At 37.4% G+C, this 7,953-nt stretch overlaps 1 protein-coding gene across 2 annotated transcripts in view; it reads right to left on the bottom strand.

The window, feature by feature from the left end:
- slc8a1b (solute carrier family 8 member 1b) overlaps positions 1 to 7,953 on the bottom strand; it is a 327,899-nt gene that overhangs the window by 64,645 nt on the left and 255,301 nt on the right. The gene's annotated exons all lie outside the window — the stretch shown is intronic.

Genomic DNA, 7,953 nt, shown 5'->3' on the forward strand with positions numbered 1-7,953 from the left:
TACTACTTACGTATAAAATACTACACGGCCTAGCTCCATCCAATCTTGCCGATTGTATTGTACCATATGTCCCGGCAAGAAATCTGCGTTCAAAGGACTCCGGCTTATTAGTGATTCCCAAAGCCCAAAAAAGGTCTGTGGGCTATAGAGCGTTTTCATTTCGGGCTCCAGTACTCTGGAATGCCCTCCCGGTAAAAGTTCGAGATGCCACCTCAGTAGAAGCATTTAAGTTTCACCTTAAAACTCATTTGTATACTCTAGCCTTTAAATAGACTCCCTTTTTAGACCAGTTGATCTGCCGTTTCTTTTCTTTTTCTTCTATGTCCCACTCTCCCTTGTGGAGGGAGTCCGGTCCGATCCGGTGGCCATGTACTGCTTGCCTGTGTGTCGGCTGGGGACATCTCTGCGCTGCTGATCTGCCTCCGCTTGGGATGGTTTCCTGCTGGCTCCGCTGTGAACGGGACTCTCGCTGCTGTGTTGGATCCGCTTTGGACTGGACTCTTGCGACTATGTTGGATCCATTATGGATTGAACTTTCACAGTATCATGTTAGACCCGCTCGACATCCATTGCTTTCCTCCTCTCCAAGGTTCTCATAGTCATCATTGTCACCGATAGCCCACTGGGTGTGAGTTTTCCTTGCCCTTATGTGGGCCTACCGAGGATGTCGTAGTGGTTTGTGCAGCCCTTTGAGACACTAGTGATTTAGGGCTATATAAGTAAACATTGATTGATTGATTGATATTTATATAGCGCTTTTCTCTAGTGACTCTAAGCGCTTTTACAATGTGAAACCCATTATCTAAGTTACATTTAAACCAGTGTGGGTGGCACTGGGAGCAGGTGGGTAAAGTGTCTTGCCCAAGGACACAACGGCAGTGACTAGGATGGCGGAAGCGGGGATCGAACCTGGAACCCTCAAGTTGCCGGCATGGCCATTCTATCAACCAAGCTATACCGCCCCCAAAAAATTATTTCAAATAATAATGATAATAACAATATGAATACCGTATTTCCCTGAATTGCCACCGGGCATATAGTATGCGCATGCTTCGTATTACCGCTGGGTCAAACTTGTGACGTCACGAGTGACACTTCCCCTGTCATCATTTTCAAAATGGAGGAGGCTGATTTTAATACCGGTAATTTGAAATCGCATAAAGGGAAGAAGAGTAAGGTCCAAGCTATTATATACCGGTATGCTAAAAAGAACAGTAAGCAGACATGTTTTATTAATATACCTGTGGAGCCGACGGTCCGACAGACAGCCAGGGCACGCTGGAGCCCGGCCCAAGATGGTGGCGTGGAGACGGTGAGCGAGCGGAGAGGAGGAGCAGAAGAGCGGCCTGGACTGAGGTTTTATTGGAAAATAAACAAAGTCAAACTACTCAAGCTATGTCCTTCCTTGGTGGTCATGGGAACCCGAAGACGACGGCTTGAACCCGTCACAATACCGTAGCTGCGTGTGTCAAATATGAGTCATTATATGACTCCCGCCTCCTGGTGCTAGAGGCCGCTAGTGATCCTTCTTGCGACTACTCGGCTGCAGAAGAAGTGAAATGAGTGACGTGATATGTGCTGGAGGAGGTAATAAAGGAAGATCTCCATCGAGACAGAGATACTTTTAAAACTGAAGAAAGATAAGGAAGACTTCTATAAACAAGTTATCGATGCTTTTGATCAGAAGGAGCTGGTATGGACTATATTTTTAAGTAAAGGTAAGACCATAATAAAGTTTTTTTTTTAATTGAATGTGCTTTTCATGTTGGCATCCTTACATCACATTCAAATTTTTACTGCATGCCTTTGGTAATTGCAGGAGTGAGAAGAGGTTTTAAATTAATAAACACCCCGGCGGCAATTCAAGGAAATACGGTAATTAAATAATTTACAAAAAAATATGACGATAAACATGTTTAAATGTGAATATTTGACATTTATATTATTTTAAACACCTGGAAATGGCGAAAATCTGTAAAATATATCCTTTTTTTGCAAGTTTTGAGGTGAAAAATGCACGCAAAAGAAGCAGCGTTGCATGTTAACTGAATTAGGCACACAACTGTGTGACAATATCCACATTTCCACTTTGGCCCTTGGAGGCGAAACGTTGAGCAAAGACCTTTAAAGTGTAGGGCGTGAGCTCTGGTTACCATGGCGACGGTGAGGCGTTGCGCAGTTTAAGCACACACGAGCTAACGATGCTGACTTGACGAGGTGTCCGCAGACGCTTATCTGGAGAGGACAAAACGACACAAGGCGGCCTCGGTCACACACACACACACACACACACACACACGCACACACGCACACACGCACACACGCACATGCACACACACACACACACACACAAACTTCAGGACGCTGACAACTCGCAGGAGGACTCTCATGACCCTCGTTAGTGTTTTGTTGTTGTAGCACGTGCGCGCTCTTAATTAGTGGTGGCCAGATGATGAGAATATTGTGTTGCCTTACATAACTCAGAAGGGCGAGAGGACCTTGCTGTCAGACAAAATCCGTCATGTAAACGTGTGTGTGTGTGTGTGTGTGTTGGAGTGGACGCTACGTGCAAATATGTGTGTGTTTTGGGAGAAGGGGTCGTGACCCTTGTGTTTTTCCCTCTGAGCGCTGTTCCTTCCTCACGCGTCGGCAAAGAGCGTCGGAGGTCGTGAACCCGCCTCCTCTCACCTCTGGCCAACCAATCACATTCACATACAGAAAAACTGCAACATCACCTCTTTTTCTCCTTCTGCTAACTTCCAACACAAACGCACCCAAGCACAAACACACACACACACACGCACACGCGCGCGCACACACACACACACACACACACACACACACACACACACACACACACACACACACACACACACACACACGCACACACGCGCACACAGCTTGCACGCATGCAAAGCCCTGTCGTGTGTGTGCTTTGATGAGTGTACACACGTTTTCATTGCGTTATTCAAATGTGTGCACCTCGAAACGTAAAATATATACTTTGAAAAGTAAACATAACAAAATAGACACCATAGAATATAATTAACGTAAAATAAATTAATCAACTAAACTAAATAAAGAAAACGCTGTGCAATCATTGCTATTAGAATAACATAAATATTATTCTTAATAATAATAATAATAGTACCACTACTACTGGTAATAATAATAATAATAATAACTTTAAAATAAATAATTTAAATATTTCTATAATTTTCTGGGACCATATTTTAGAACTTCCAAGAATGAACTAAAACAAAATAAAATCTAACAAATACATTTTTTTTAAATAATTACTGCAAATATGGCAAGTACACATTTGAATATATATATAAATTACTTGTCCAGGGTGTACCCACCTTCTGCCCGATTGTAGCTGAGATAGGCGCCAGCGCCCCCTGCGACCCCAAAAAGGGAATAAGCGGTAGAAAATGGATATATGTATATATATATATATATATATATATATATATATATATATATATGTACTGTCTATGTATAATCAAGAAAGTACTATCTATCTATCTATGTATATGTTATGATCCGCCACCCGGATCATATATGGTTTTGGGTTTTGAGTCTTTTTGTGTTCCCTGATCATTTTTGGACTCTTCCGATCCCTTGTTTTGTCTGGTTACCTTGGTTTCACAATTGTCCCACCTGCTCTTGTTTTTTACACACACCTGGTTTTCATTGATTGCTTGAGTTTTTAAGCCTGACTTCTACCTCAGTTCTGCCTGGATGGTTTGTTTGCTCCATGCAACATTCACGTTGGTATATTTTTGATGTCTTTTCTAGTACCAAGTCTCGCCTTAACTTCTCGTGCGCTCGGCACGCTTATTTTGGACTCTGCTAAGTGTTAGCTTAGCTTACCGTGCGTTCGGCACGCCTTTTCTTTGCCTGTTTTGCACCAGTGTTCTTTTATTTTTGTATTAAATCAAGTTTTACCTGCAATTACTGCCTGTCTTGGTCCTCGTGCATCCTTGGGTGACAACACGCATCCACTCTGCGTTACCAACGCGTCAGTATATACACATACACACATTATATATGTATGTATAACATATATATATATATACATATATATGTATATATACATATATATATATATATATATATATATATATATATATATATATATATATATATATATATATATATATATATATGTATATATACTAGGGCTGGGCAACGATTAAAAATTTTAATCAAATTTAATTGCACTATCTGTCCGATTAATCGCGATTAACTGCATTTTATACGCAAAGCCCAATAATGAATTCAAAAGTAGTGTGTAATGCACCTTTATTGAAATATTCTCCCACATGAACAAAAGCGCCAAAACATTTGTTGTGCAAACACATCTTAAATCAGTCCTTGTAAAACAATAGCAGTTAAATAGCATATTTTATGAAAATCAACTCAAAAAATGTAAATACAAACATTTAAGCTTATTGCCACTGCCAGGGTATTTAAGTTATCCTGTTTGTTATGGAAAATAAATATAATCTACATACAAATCTCTGAGCCACAATCATAATATCTGAACAGGCAATTTCTGAGGTAACAGCAGAAACACTTTTTTTTATCAGGGATCTTATGTTTAAAAAACCTATATTATAGGTAGTGGGCTGTTTTAGGGAATTTTTGATCAAATTATCCGTAGTAGCAATATTAATAATGTTGTGTTTATTCTGCATAGTGCACTTAGAATAATTATGACCATATCTAGGAATTGATATGATGGGAATTTTCCGATTGTTTGCTTGGTGCTTTGATAAACTGAACGCATCATATACATGGTACTATATTGTGATGTTATGAGCCAGGGGAAAAAAGAACTACCCTACCCAGCATGCAACAGGAGTGACGAGCATGCGCGGTATCCAGGTATAGGTTGTGTCGCCATGACGGCATCTTGTATGTTGTGATATGCACGCTCTGAAATCAAACGTTAAGAACTCAGCCAACACTCCTCGTCTGCATTATTCATAAATAGACAGACAACACATATACTCCGCTGCTTCACAGGCTGCTGGATGTAGCCGGCAAAGTATTCCCATGCTAGCTAACCGGTCTAGTAAGCATGGGTCCAAAACGGCCCGATCTATCCTTATTCAGAATTGTCTGGCGGTCGTAAGTGATCCCGGAGTGACCACGCCGTAAGCCAGCCATGAAATTTGCAGAATTGTCCGGTATTTTTGCCAAATGTTCCATCTTTACCAAGAGCCCCTCGAAGCCGAAGCTTATCCGGGCGACGCCATCTGGTTAAGAAAAGGCGTTAACAAAATAAAAGCATGTAAATAACATACGCAAATGTGCGATAAAATAATTGTCGGCGTTAATAGATTGATGAGTTAACTCGTAATTAACGCACTAATTTGCCCACCCCTAATATATACGTGTGTATATATATATATATATATATATACACACACACATATGTTAAAAGTTGAAGTACCAATGATTGTCACACCTCTGCATTTGACCCATCCCCTTTATCACCCCTTGGGAAGTGATATTAATAAATGTATACAGTATGTATATATATAAATATATATTTACATGTATAAAGTTTATAAATATATACATATACACATATATACATACAGTATTTATACAGTGTATATATATATATATATATATATATATATATATATATATATATATGTATGTATATGTGTACATATATACATATATATCCATCCATCCATTTTCTACCGCTTATTCCCTTTTGGGGTCGCGGGGGGCGCTGGTGCCTATCAGCTACAATCGGGCGGAAGGCGGGGTACACCCTGGACAAGTCGCCACCTCATCGCAGGGCCAACACAGATAGACAGACAACATTCACACTCACATTCACACCCTAGGGCCAATTTAGTGTTGCCAATCAACCTATCCCCAGGTGCATGTCTTATATATATATATATATATATATATATATATATATATATATATATATATATATATATATATATATATATATATATATATGTGTGTGTGTACATATGTAATTAATATAATGGATATATCATTATCATTATTGGATATTAGGTGTATGTGAAATTTTGACTCCTACCTTGTTTACTTCCGCAACAAACTTCTTAAAGTTTTGTAATCAATCGGAAATATCAAGCAGCTAAAATGCGCTAAACATGAATATATTTGTAGAGAGTGTTTTTACATTTTCCCCATCATGCACTCTCAATGATTTAAATGAGATGTCATTTAATTATATTTTTTTATGGTGTTTGGACGTTTTTCATAATATTCACAATGTTCAGTGAGCAGGTTGTCGTATGTGTGACCATGTGTGTTGATCTTTATGATAGTTGCATTTTTTTTCATTTTGCTCCATGACTAGGGGAGGTTTTTTTTTTTTGTATAAGTAACTCCTGTGCTGCTATTTCAAAGTTCTTTCAAGAGGTCATTCATCTGATTTAGTCACATGTTCCACAAGGTGACAGCCAATGTGTAATATTCAGAGACCGCCTGGTATTTAAGATTATTTTGAAAGCACTCTGCTCTCTGACTGGCTGGCGTGTTCATGTGACTTGTCAAGGGCAGAATGAAGCACCGCCCCCTTTGGGTTTTTCTCCTGTCTATACCAAATGTGCTTCTGTGCCATCACGTCCATTTCCTCTGCAGGTGAACACTTGACAAATGTCACAGTGAGAAAGCGCTGACATTTCCAAGCAGCCCACAGATTGCACAGAAGCACTGAACGCTGCCGGCAGGAAGCCGGGGGGAAAAAATGAGGAAGGAAGAAGAGGACAGGTGTGATTCCCTCTAAAGAAAAAAAAGCTCTCGAGGGGCACAAAGGAAGAAATGTAGAACAAAAGAAAGAAGATGCAAAAAAAAAGCAGCAGGAAAACTGCACCAATTTGAGTTAAAAAGACATCACAAATCAACAGGCCTCTTTCTGTGTCCGTTTTTCAAAATAAAAGCTGACCACTGTCATGTGATTACTCTGAATGAGTGATATGATTGGCATTTTAATATTACTCTCTCTCCAAGGAGCCATAGTTGTTTTTTTTCATCGAGCATAAAAATGACTTTATGAAAATGAAAAAGTGCTTGTCCAAATAATGAAAAATTATAAAATGATATTTATAATAATTTATATATATTTTTTTTTAAATAACATGATTAAAGAAACATTACACTAGCCTTTACTTATTATCGTTATCATAGATCTGTGGAAAAAAAATGTAAAAAGCGTTAATAAATATAACAGTGGCGTTTAATTAATATTATATATTTGTAGAAAATACAGTATACACATGTTTTGTACTTATTACTGGCTGGTAGGTTAGTGTTAAGTGTGAAGTACTTACTTATAATTGGCAGTTACACCAATTAATAAAGTATTAGTGTACAAATAGGAGTCTGGGGTTCAAACCGTACACTTTCTGATTAATTTCTTATTATTATTTTATTATTGTAAATATTTTTAGGCACAACATTATTGATACAGTAGTAAATAGTGTTTTATATACATATATATATATATATATATATATACATATATACATTATTTGTACAACTTTTTTTATTTGACAAAACTTACTACATATACATGTATATATACATATATATATCCACATAAATATACATATATACACATACATATATATATATAAATATGTGTATCTATATATATGTATATATATGTATTCACATATTTACATACATATATGCATACATACATTCATATACACATATTTACATATATATATAATTACACATATTTACATACATATATGCATTCAGACATAGATATATACATACCTATTCGTATATACGCATATATATATATATATATATATATATATATATGTATGTATATATATATATATATATGTATATATATATATATATAAATATGTGTATCTATATATCTATATCTACATATATATAGATACACATATTTACATACACATATGCATA

This window comes from Nerophis ophidion, linkage group LG09 (assembly GCF_033978795.1).
Source record: "Nerophis ophidion isolate RoL-2023_Sa linkage group LG09, RoL_Noph_v1.0, whole genome shotgun sequence".
Lineage (NCBI taxonomy): Eukaryota > Metazoa > Chordata > Actinopteri > Syngnathiformes > Syngnathidae > Nerophis > Nerophis ophidion.